This window comes from Salvelinus namaycush, unplaced genomic scaffold (genome assembly GCF_016432855.1).
Source record: "Salvelinus namaycush isolate Seneca unplaced genomic scaffold, SaNama_1.0 Scaffold1062, whole genome shotgun sequence".
NCBI classification, from domain to species: domain Eukaryota; kingdom Metazoa; phylum Chordata; class Actinopteri; order Salmoniformes; family Salmonidae; genus Salvelinus; species Salvelinus namaycush.
In genome coordinates, this window is record NW_024057745.1 from 68,896 (window position 1) to 81,063 (window position 12,168).

Below are 12,168 nucleotides of genomic sequence, written 5' to 3' on the forward strand. Positions count from 1 at the left end.
AATTAAAAGGGAAAGTAATTGTCATAAATTCATTGTTGATGTCAATTTTTATTTATGTAATGAATGTTTTGGATATGCCAGAATGGGTTTTATCTGAAATGAATAAAATTGTAGTTGATTTTTTATGGGAAGGGAAGGGGGTGAAAATAGCTTTTAAAACTTTGATTGCAGGTTATGAGGAGGGGGGCTTGAAGTTGGTGGATTTAAATGTGAGGAAAACAGCAATTAGAGTCAAAATGGTACGTAAATATTTATATGGGGAATTAGATTATGGATGGAAAAGATTTTTTAAGGAGTATTTGCAGGAGGTTGGGAGGATGGGGGACAATGGTTTATTGATGTGTATGAAAAAGGAAATGTTAGGTAATATACCTTTGTTTTATAGAGAAGTGTTTGAGGCTTGGGGGGAGTTTTTACCAAATATTTATTATGAGTGTACCATTTTAGACAATATTTTAAATCAGCCAATTTTTTTAAATCCCAAGATACAGTATAATAATAAGATGTTGTTTTGTAAATATTTTATGAGGGCTGGGATGAGACAGATTGGGGACATCTTATATGAGGTAATTCCGGGGTTCCTTCCAAGTCAGGCAATATTTGATAATGTGGTTGAAGAAAATGATGAAATAAGTAGAACTACTGTGGAGAACATGTATAAGAGAATATTAGGATGTCTTCCTGGGGAGTGGGGTGTTTTAATAAATAAAGAGGTGGCAACAAGAGCTAGGGGTTTACCGGTTTTATATTATGAAGGTAATGGGAAGAAGCATGATTTGTCAGGTTTGAAAGTTAAAAAAGTTTATGAAAAATGTATTTTAAGAGAGATAAAAACTCCTGCTTCGGAAAAAGTGTGGTCTAGGGTGTTTGCAAATATAGATGTAAAATCAATATGGAAGAATGTAAATGTAAAATATAATTCTATAGAATGTGAAGACAATGATTTTAAAATGAAACATAATAGAATTTTTACGAACGTGGTTTTACATCAAATAAATAGAGATATTAAAAGAGAATGTGATATTTGTGGTACGGGGGTGGAAAATTTTATGCACTTTTTTGTTGAATGTAGTAGATTAGATGAGTTTCATAAGTTTTTAAAGGGGATTTTAGTACAACAGTGGGGAGAAGAGATTGTTGCTGGGGTTGAGTGGAGGAGGTTGTTTCTTTTTGGTTTAACTGGGAAAAGCAAAGTTATTAATTTTAATTTGATGAATTTTGTTCTTAGTCATGCCAGATACGCTGTAAGACTAAGAAGGAATTTGGGACATTATGAAGGGAAAATTGTGAGTGTAGAGGTTTTATTTAGAAGTATGTTAGAGAAAGATATAGAAGTAATATATAAATATGGTGGATGTAATTTTGAAAAATTGTTTGTGTGGGGGAGCAATTTTATTGAAATTGGGTCGAATGGAAAACTTGTTTTTAATTATTAATTGGTTTTGGTGGATGATTGTGTTTCTAATAGGTTTTATTTTCTTTTCTTTTTTTGATTTTGTAAAAGGATGAATTGTTCAACCTTTTGATTGTTGATTGAATGTTGTAAATGTTATGTGTTTCTTCATAATAAAAGAAAAAAAAAAAAAATACGCCCGATCTCGTCTGATCTCGGAAGCTAAGCAGGGTCGGGCCTGGTTAGTACTTGGATGGGAGACCGCCTGGGAATACCAGGTGCTGTAAGCCTTTTGTCCACTAGGGGGTGTGGCATTATTTCATCAGCAACACTGCCTTGTAGTAAGCATTTGATGCTGAATTGACTAAATGCAGCTTCTATGGGCTAGTCTCCCCTGCCCTTTTAATACGATCAAAGTTCCTTGTGTTGTCAGGGAGCAACTGCCTTTTATTTATAAGACAAATAAGAATATTGTTACTGAATGCAGCTTGTGTGTGCTTTGTGCTCCCTCGCCCTGTTCAAATGATCAAAGGAAATAATGCTGGTGAGGAGTGGAACTGGACTGGTGTCTGATGGCCCTGTGTTTTCCATGTTGGAATTACAACCCTTCTTTTATGGAGTAAATCAAAAGCACAAGAGAATGTGAGATGTTATCGATAATAAATCAATTGGTTTCATGCATTTGTCTGTGTGTGTGTGTGTGTGTCTGAATGTGATTGTATTTCGTCATATCGCAAACATTTGTGATATCAGATAGGTTAAGATATTAAAAAGTAATTGGTGATTTTTTCGACAGTGTTGCATGATGGGAATCTAGTGGTTCACTGATATAATCTAGTAAACAAAATAAACTACTTTTTCACCACTCTGTGTGCAAGTGCATTCCTAAACGGCATTTAACGCAGGTCGATGTGATATGATATTATCAGAACACAAAGTGGTTACCGTTAGCGGAAAATGTTGGCACTGGAGAGACTTTTCCCTCCACTAAGCAGAAGAGATACCGTGATCAAGAAGGTGGTTCACCCAGTGTGGGGCTCAGCCATTGCACTCTGGCTGTGCTGACCCCTTGTGAATTTTCCAAATGTGGGAATCTCGATTGCATAATTTATGGTAGTGGTCGTTTGCGCTTTACCCTGATGTCTTTGTTAATGATAAACCGTTGCTTGGCGGCAGGCTTAAGGATGACTTGAGTCAACTGACTGTGCTTATGGAGATCTTTGAAGTCAGTTGTGAAAGAGACTTTGTGGACCAATCGAAAGGTGGAAACATTTGTTTGTAGCAAAACATTGTTGGCATTTTGTCGAAACATTATGTTGCGAAATGCAGCATTGTATTTATGCCACGCTGGTACTTCAATCAAGAGATAGTTGAGAAGCCACTCTAACCCCCCCCCGGTCATGATGTGTCATACGCGCCCCATGCGCTTCCAATATGAAATTGTCCATACATGCGTTCCTCCTTAGCACAGAACAATGCAATAGGTTTTCAACATCCAGAGCTTTTGTGTATTTATTGTGGCTAGTAGGATAGCTGCATGGGAAACTGTTGCTGATGATGTATTTGTCAGAAGTCATTGTATTTGTCCGTTTTTTCCCACAAGGCTGAAATATGTGCCCTCGCTTTGAAATGTTAGCAAGGTTTGTTTGTATTTCATCCAACTATCTGTGCTAAAAAGTGATGGCTACAGTATATGTAATTTCTTCCACTTTTTGAGTGAGCCAAAGTTCAAGCTGCTTATCTAATTGGTGAGAATGCAATGTCTGTTTATCAGACTCACTTTGACTTTATATGGTGTACCAAGAGATGTGCCTTCGCTTACGGCCATACCAGCCTGAATACGCCTTTCCTGATTGGAGAAGTGACGACAGGTGCGAGTGTCTGAGCTGTGAGTGAGTGTTTGCTGGAGAGTGTTTGCTCGAGAGCTATTTTTGTTAATTAATTGGTTTTTGCAATATAATTTATTATTTTCTTCAGTTGAATAGTTTAAAGTTTGGTTAGTCTTCCCCCTTGCAGTTTTTCTGCTTGGGGGAGAGTTTTTTTGGATTCATTTTTTACTATGACGGACAACATGGAAAAGACAAACGGAATGGACAAAGACAACGAAAAGGCGCAACGGAAGAAAAATGAAGATAAAGAAGGAATGAAATATGGAAAAGAATACACGGTGGCAATTGAGTTGGAAGGAGAAGACAAAGTGACGACAATGGAACTACTACGAGCAATTAAGGAGGTGTGTGGAGAGGTGGTGGGATGCCGAATGAAAGGAGAAAAGAAGTATGAAGTTACGATGAGAAATGAAAAAGGAAAAGAACGTCTAATGGATGGAATACGGAATAAAGGACACCAAGATTCTGGCGAGAGATATTAATGTGAAGGAAGTGGTGGTGTCGTTCATGAATCTCCCAGTATATGTAGAAGATGGTGTGATACTGGGCAAGCTGAGTAGCTGGGGAGTGGCGGCTGTCTCGGAGATAAGGAGGAGAGTTTGGCCAGGAACGGAGGTGGTTGACGGGACACGTTTCTGCAAGGTCAAGTTCACAGAAAAAGTGACATCATTACCTTATTCTACAAGAATTGAGACGTTGGAGGGAGCAGAATATTTCAGAGTCATTCATGACAAACAGGTCAGAGTGTGTCGTATGTGTATTCAACCCGGGCACATAGTTAAAGACTGCCCGGAATTTAAGTGTTTTAAGTGTGGCAATCAAGGACACTATGCGAGAGAATGTGATGGAGAGAAGGAAAGGAATTTTTGTGGTGGATGCAGAAAGAGAGTGGCGGAGTGCAACTGTGGAGAGGTTAGGGCTGAAGAGGGGAGTCAAACACTATTCGAGGAAGCAGTTGTATTGTCGAAAGAAGGAGAAGAAGATGGAGGAGAGGACGTGGTGGAGGGTGGAGAGACGGAGGAAGGAAGAAGGAAGAAGGACCAGAAGATAAATGAAATTGGGAGCAGTATGGACTCAGAAGTAAGAAGAGGGAGTTTTCAGGAGGAGGGGGGGAGTGGAATGGGGGGAAGCACGGGGGACTCACAGGTTTTGGGGGAAGGCACAGCACTAACAAGTAGCTCGGGGGGTGAAGAAATGGAGGGGGTTATGGAGTTGATGACAATACCAGAGACGGTGATGAGCACGGGGAGCACAACGACTATACAAGAAACGGAGATGAATACGGGGAGCACAACGGATGTGGATGTCAAGAGGGTGAGTTGGCTGGAAAACATGGACTTGGAAGAGATATCGGATACGGATGATGGAGAAAAGATTGAAAGAACGAGGGAAGGATACAGGAAGAGGAAAGCGGCGGGAAGAGGGGGAGAGAAAGGGTGGAAGAGGAAAGAAACTGGATAACAGGTAGAGGATAATGAAATTATATTTTATCATTTTATTATTTATTAGAATGGTAAATATAATGTCAACAAATGCAAATGGATTGAGGACAATGGGAAAATTTAATAGAATAGTAAAAATGAAGAAGTCAGATATTTTATGTATTCAAGAGACGCACTGGGATAATGTATGTGTTTTAGAAGTAAAAAAAAATATGGAGGGATTTTATTTATGTAAACAACGGCAGAGGGAATTCAAGTGGGGTTGCTATTTTAATGAGGAAGGATGTGGTGGATAATGTGAAACAGATATATAATGATAATAATGGGAGGATTTTAATATTAGATTTTGAATACATGAAGGTGTTTAGGATTATAAATATTTATGCGCCGAATAATGAGATAGAGCGAAGGAATTTAATTTTAGAATTAGGGAAATGGTGTAAGGGTAACTGTATTTTAGTAGGGGATTTTAATGTCAAAATGGATAGACTAGATATGACAAGGGGAGCTATTTTTAGAAATGATGTATCCAGGGGGGTTTTAAAGAAGATTATGGTTGAAAAAAGTTTGATTGACATATGGAGGGAAGAAAATCCAGAAAAAAGAGAATGTTCTAGAAGGCAGGTGGTTTTAGGGTTTTTAAAACAAACGAGGATAGATCTGGTTTTAGTAAAAGAAGGGTTAAGGGATTTTATTAAAGATATTAAGTATGTTTTTACAACTTTTAGTGATCATGCTGCGTTGGTATTTTCTTGTGGAGTAAAGACACCTACTAAATCTGGGGGGATGTGGTGTTTAAATAATAGCCTGCTAGAGGAGGAAAGTTATATTGAAATGATATCAGAATGTATTGGGAGGGCCAAAAGACAGCAGTTAATGGAGGAGAATACGGGGTTGTGGTGGGAGGAGCTGAAAATGAAATGTAAGGAATTGACTATAAAATATGCTGTTAAGAGGAATTATTTTTTGAAAAAGGAGGAGAGGGAACTACTTCAAAAGGTTCAATATGAACTTGAGTGTATAGAAAAGGATGAAGGTCATGGGGTGGAGGATTATTTAATGGCTAAAGATGCACTTGATGAATATGAGAAGAAGAAATGTTATGCGGCGATTGTAAGGAGTAGAGTGCAATATGCGATAGAGGGGGAAAGGTGTACTTCATTTTTCTTGAATTTAGAAAAAAGAAGGCAAGAGAAGATTTATATTACGGAGTTAACTAATGATAAGGGGGAAAAGGTTAATGATTTGGTGGGGATTCTGGATACGGTCGAGAGATATTATGAATGCTTATTTAAAAAAGAAAAGGTTAATGAATCCTGTATGGATAAGGTGCTTGATCATGTGGATACTAAGATAACAGAAGGGGAAAAAAACATGTGTGATGAAGATATGAGTCTAAATGACATTAAGGAGGCCATATCAGCTGCTAATTGCAATAAGAGTCCGGGGTCTGATGGCTTAACTGCAGAGTTTTATAAATCTTTTGCAGATTTGTTGGCTCCAATTTTAAGGAAACTGTATGAATATATTGAAAAGACTCAAGTGGTGCCAGATTCGCTGGCCACAGGAATTTTAACCATATTGTATAAAAATAAAGGGAGTCGTGTAAATTTGGATAATTATCGACCGTTGACACTTTTAAATTGTGATTATAAGATTTTAGCCAAGGTCTTAGCTAATAGAGTTAAAAATGTTATGGGAGGAGTAATAGCAGAGACACAAGTATATAGTGTACCAGGGAGAGATATTTCTGACACAGTGGGAACAATAAGGGATGTGATAAAGCATATGGGGGAGGAAGGGGGGTTTGTGATGAGTTTGGATCTAAATAAGGCTTTTGATAGAGTTGATCATTCCTTTTTATTGCGTACACTTGGGAAATTTGGTTTTGGTGAAAGAATGATAGGTTGGATTAGATTACTGAATGGATCTGCAAGGAGCAGAGTAAAATGTAATGGGATTTTAACAGATTCTTTTCCTCTGGAGAGATCTGTTAGGCAGGGATGTCCGTTATCAGCTGCTCTTTATAGTTTATCGGTGGAGCCGCTTGCAGCAATGATTAAAGCAAACAAATTAATTCGAGGTATACGGATACCGGATGGGGGGGAGAGTGTTATACAGCAATATGCGGATGATACTACATGTACTGTGATAGATGTTGAAAGTGTGAAGAATGTAATGGAGTGCTTTGAGGTATATGGCAAGGCATCAGGGGCAAAACTTAATGTTGAAAAATCTGAAATAATGTATGTGGGGATAGATGAAAAGGTGGACTGTGGATTCCCTTTCAAAAAGGCTGAAGGTAATATAAAGACTTTAGGGGTGGTTTTGGGGGTGGATGAAGAAGGGACGAGAGATGTGACATGGACTGGGGTTTTGAATAAAATAAAACATACTCTATCCTATTGGAAGGCAAGAAAACTGTTTTTGAGGGGGAAAGTGGTGGTGATTAATTCATTGGTGGCATCCAAATGTATCTATGGTTTAAGTTCGTTGGATATGCCACAATGGGTGTTAAAAGAATTCAATGGTTTGGTTACAGATTTACTATGGGAGGGGAAGGGGACTAGGATTGCAAGGGCAACTCTTATCGCGGATTTAAAGGATGGGGGGTTGAAATTGGTGGATTTGGACGTGAAGAGAAAAGCAATGAGAATAAAAACTGTGCAAAAATACTTATATGGGGAGATAGATTATGGATGGAAAAGTTTTTTTAAATATTTTTTTGTACAGAAGTGGGGGTTGTGAAGAAAGTGGATTGTTGATGTCATGGAAGAAGGATATGTTGGAGGATTTGCCTGAGTTCTATAAAGAGGTGTTCTTGGCATGGGGGGAATTTCTTCCTCAGATTGAGTACACATGTACACATAAGGACAACATATTTAATCAGCCTGTGTTTCTAAATCCGAAAATAGAGAGTGATGGGAAGGTGCTGTACAACAAATTGTTTATGAAGGCTGGGTTAATATTGGTAAAATATTTTCTTTATGAGGTTATACCTGGTTTTTTAAGGGGGCAGGCAATTCTGGATACTGTGTGGGAGTTTGATGATACAGTGGAGAGAAAATTAGTATTAAAGATATATGAAAGAATTAAATTATGCATCCCGGGTGAGTGGATAAAAGTGATAAATGGGGAGGGGGAATATGAGGACTTGTATGTGATGCCAAGTCTCTATGTGGGTAAAGGATTGGGGAAACAATTATTATCAAAAGTAACACAGAAAAGATTGTACAAGTGTATGTTGAAGTCTGTGTGTGTGAGGCCTGCGGCTGAGAGGATGTGGAGAAAAATGTTTATTGATTTGGATGTTTCTTTGCTGTGGGAGAATTTGGTTTTGTTTGGGAATAAACAGAATTGTGAGAACATGGATTTTATGTTACGGCATAATCGTATATACACAAATGTTATTTTACATCAGATAAACCGTGATGTACGGCGGGAATGTGATGTGTGTACGATGAAGCCAGAGTCTTTGTTGCATTTATTTGTCGAATGTCCATGTCTGTCAGATTTTTTCAATGAAGTAAAACTTTTGTTGTGGAGGCACTGGAGAAAAGAGTTTTTAGAAAGTTTTGAATGGGATAGGTTAATATTATTTGGAGTGGTGGGGAAATGTTTGGGTGTGAATGTGTACCTGTTGAATCTTGTTTTGAGTTTTGTGAGGTATGCAATTTACTGTAGAAGGAATATGAAACATTTTGAAGGGAAAAAGTTAAATGTCTGGGTAATCTTTAAAGCAGGGTTAAGAAAGCAGGTGGAAGTAATGTATAATGCAAAAATAGAGACATTTGAAAGTATGTTTATAAAGGGGAGCACTTTAGTGTCTATGGAGGAGGGAGGAGGGGGATTTAGGGTTAATTTCTGAAATGGTGTGATGGTGTAATTATGTTTTATTTTTTTTTGTTGTTTTGTTTTGTTGTTTTTTTTGTTTTTTTGTTATTAGGGTTGTTGGGGTTGTGGAAAATGTTTGTTTGCTGATGTACAAGGAATGAAATTAAGTGAAGGATTGTTAGTATTAATGTGATTTGGTTGTAAATTATTTTGATATTTTATATAATAAAAAAGATTAAAAAAAAATAAAAATACACCCGATCTCGTCTGATCTCGGAAGCTAAGCAGGGTCGGGCCTGGTTAGTACTTGGATGGGAGACTGCCTGGGAATACCAGGTGCTGTAAGCATTTTGTCCACTAGGGTGTGCTCTTGCATTATTTAATCAGCAACACTGCCTTGTAGTAAGCGTTTGATGCTGAATTGACTAAATTCAGCTTATATGGGCTAGTCTCCCCTGCCCTTTTAATACGATCAAAGTTCCTTGTGTTGTCAGGGAGCAACTGCCTTTTATTTATAAGACAAATAAGAATATTGTTACTGAATGCAGCTTGTGTGTGCTTTGTGCTCCCTCGCCCTGTTCAAATGATCAGAGGAATTAATGCTGGTGAGGAGAGGAACTGGACTGATGTCTGATGGCCCTGTGTTTTCCATGGTGGAATTACAACCCTTCTTTTACGGAGTAAATCAAAAGCACAAGAGAATGTGAGATGTTATCGATAATAAATCAATTGGTTTCATGCATTTGTCTGTGTGTGTGTGTGTGTGTGTGTCTGAATGTGATTGTATTTCGTCATATCGCATACATTTGTGATATCAGACAGGTTAATTAAGATATTAAAAAGTCATTGGTGATTTTTTCTACAGTGTTGCATGATGGGAATCTAGTGGTTCACTGATATAATCTAGTAAACAAAATAAACAACTTTTTCACCACTCTGTCTGCAAGTGCATTCCTAAACGGCATTTCACGCAGGTCGAAGTGATGTGATATTATCAGAACACAAAGTGGTTACCGTTAGACGAAAATGTTGGCACTGGAGAGACTTGCCCTCCACCGATATGTATAAGTCATACTTACCTGGCAAGGGAGCTACCGTGATCAAGAAGGTGGTTCACCTAGGGCGAGGCTCAGCCATTGCACTCTGGCTGTGCTGACCCCTGCGAATTTCCCAAATGTGGAAATCTCGATTGCATAATTTATGGTAGTGGGGGACTGCGTTCGCGCTCCCCCCTGATGTCTTGTTTGATGATAAACGTTGCTTGGCGGCAGGCTTAAGGATGACTTGAGTCAACTGACTGTGCTTATGGAGATCTTTGAAGTCAGTTGTGAAAGAGACTTTGTGGACCAATCGAAAGGTGGAAACATTTGTTTGTAGCAAAACATTGTTGGCATTTTGTCGAAACATTATGTTGCGAAATGCAGCATTGTATTTATGCCACGCTGGTACTTCAATCAAGAGATAGTTGAGAAGCCACTCTAACCCCCCCCCCCCCCCGGTCATGATGTGTCATGCGCTTCCAATATGAAATTGTCCATACATGCGTTCCTCCTTAGCACAGAACAATGCAATAGGTTTTCAACATCCAGAGCTTTTGTGTATTTATTGTGGCTAGTAGGATAGCTGCATGGGAAACTGTTGCTAAAGATGTATTTGTCAGAAGTCATTGTATTTGTCCGTTTTTTCCCACAAGGCTGAAATATGTGCCCTCGCTTTGAAATGTTAGCAAGGTTTGTTTGTATTTCATCCAACTATCTGTGCTAAAAAGTGATGGCTACAGTATATGTAATTTCTTCCACTTTTTGAGTGAGCCAAAGTTCAAGCTGCTTATCTAATTGGTGAGAATGCAATGTCTGTTTATCAGACTCACTTTGACTTTATATGGCGTACCAAGAGATGTACCTTCGCTTACGGCCATACCAGCCTGAATGCGCATTTCCTGATTGGAGAAGTGACGACAGGTGCGAGTGTCTGAGCTGTGAGTGAGTGTTTGCTGGAGAGTGTTTGCTCGAGAGCTATTTTTGTTAATTAACTGGTTTTTGCAATATAATTTATTATTTTCTTCAGTTGAATAGTTTAAAGTTTGGTTAGTCTTCCCCCTTGCAGTTTTTCTGCTTGGGGGAGAGGTTTTTTTTGGATTCATTTTTTACTATGACGGACAACATGGAAAAGACAAACGGAATGGACAAAGACAACGAAAAGGCGCAAAGGAAGAAAAATGAAGATAAAGAAGGAATGAAATATGGAAAAGAATACACGGTGGCAATTGAGTTGGAAGGAGAAGACAAAGTGACGACAATGGAACTACTAAGAGCAATTAAGGAGGTGTGTGGAGAGGTGGTGGGATGCCGAATGAAAGGAGAAAAGAAGTATGAAGTTACGATGAGGAATGAAAAAGGAAAAGAACGGCTAATGGATGGAATACGAATAAAGGACACCAAGATACTGGCGAGAGATATTAATGTGAAGGAAGTGGTGGTGTCGTTCATGAATCTGCCTGTATACATGGAAGACAGTGCTATATTGGGCAAGCTATGTAGCTGGGGTGTATCAGCAGTCTCTGAAATCAGGAGGAGAGTTTGGCCAGGCACGGATATAGCAGATGGCACGAGATACTGCAAAGTCAAATTCACTGATACTGTGAAATCACTGCCGTACTCTACAAAGTTTGATACGCTTGAAGGTGGAGAGTACTTTAGAGTCATGCATGATAAGCAGGTCAGAGTTTGTAGGCTTTGTATTCAGCCTGGGCATATTGTGAAGGACTGCCCTGAATTTAAATGTTATAAGTGCGGGAAGCAAGGGCATTATGCAAGAGAATGTGTAGGTGGAAAGGAAAGGGCATTTTGCGAAGGATGTCGCATGAGAGCTGACGAGTGCAAATGTGGAGAGGTTGTGAATGAGGAGGGGAGCCAGGATCTTTTTGTGGAGGCTGATGTATCACCCCGAGTAGAAGAAGACGATGGAGGAGAAGACGTGGTGGAGGGAGGAGAGACGGAGAAAAGAAGAGGGGAAAAGATGGAACAGAAGACGGAGGAAATAGGAGGCAGTATGGATTCAGAGATAAGAAGAGGGAGTTTTCAGGAGGAGGACGGGAGTGGGATGGGTGGAGGCACTGGGGACTCACAGATTTTGGGGGGGGCCTCGGGCTATGTGGGTGCTTCGGAAGGAGGTGAAGTGGAGGGGAGTGGGATGCTGACAACTATACAGGAGACGCAAATGGATACAAGCAGCACAACAGGCACAGGAAAGAAGAATTCGAGTTGGTTGGAAGAGATGGATTTAGAGGCAATTTCAGATTCAGAAGACATGGAAAAGATTGATAGAGCAAGGGTAAGCTACAGGAAGAGGAAAGTGGCGTTGGAGGTGAAAAAGGACGAAAAAGGAAGAAAACATGACAAAAGGTAGAGGAAAATGAGAAAATATATTTTCTTATTATTATTTATTGGAATGGTTAATTGTATGTCAATCAATGCGAATGGTTTAAGAACAATGGAAAAATTTCAAAGAATAGTTAAAATGAAGAATTTGGATATTTTATGCCTGCAAGAAACACATTGGGACAATGTATGTATTTTAGAAGTAAAAAAAATATGGAGAGATTTTATTT

At 38.9% G+C, this 12,168-nt stretch overlaps 1 non-coding gene and 1 pseudogene across 1 annotated transcript; both read left to right on the forward strand.

Annotated features, from left to right (window-relative positions):
• The first annotated feature begins 2,377 nt into the window (after positions 1–2,377).
• LOC120035539 lies at positions 2,378–2,527 on the forward strand (annotated as a pseudogene).
• Positions 2,528–9,629: 7,102 nt separating this feature from the next.
• On the forward strand, positions 9,630–9,793 carry LOC120035582. Its single transcript, XR_005474216.1, has one exon. It is a non-coding gene; the product is annotated as a U1 spliceosomal RNA (small nuclear RNA).
• Positions 9,794–12,168: the final 2,375 nt, after the last annotated feature.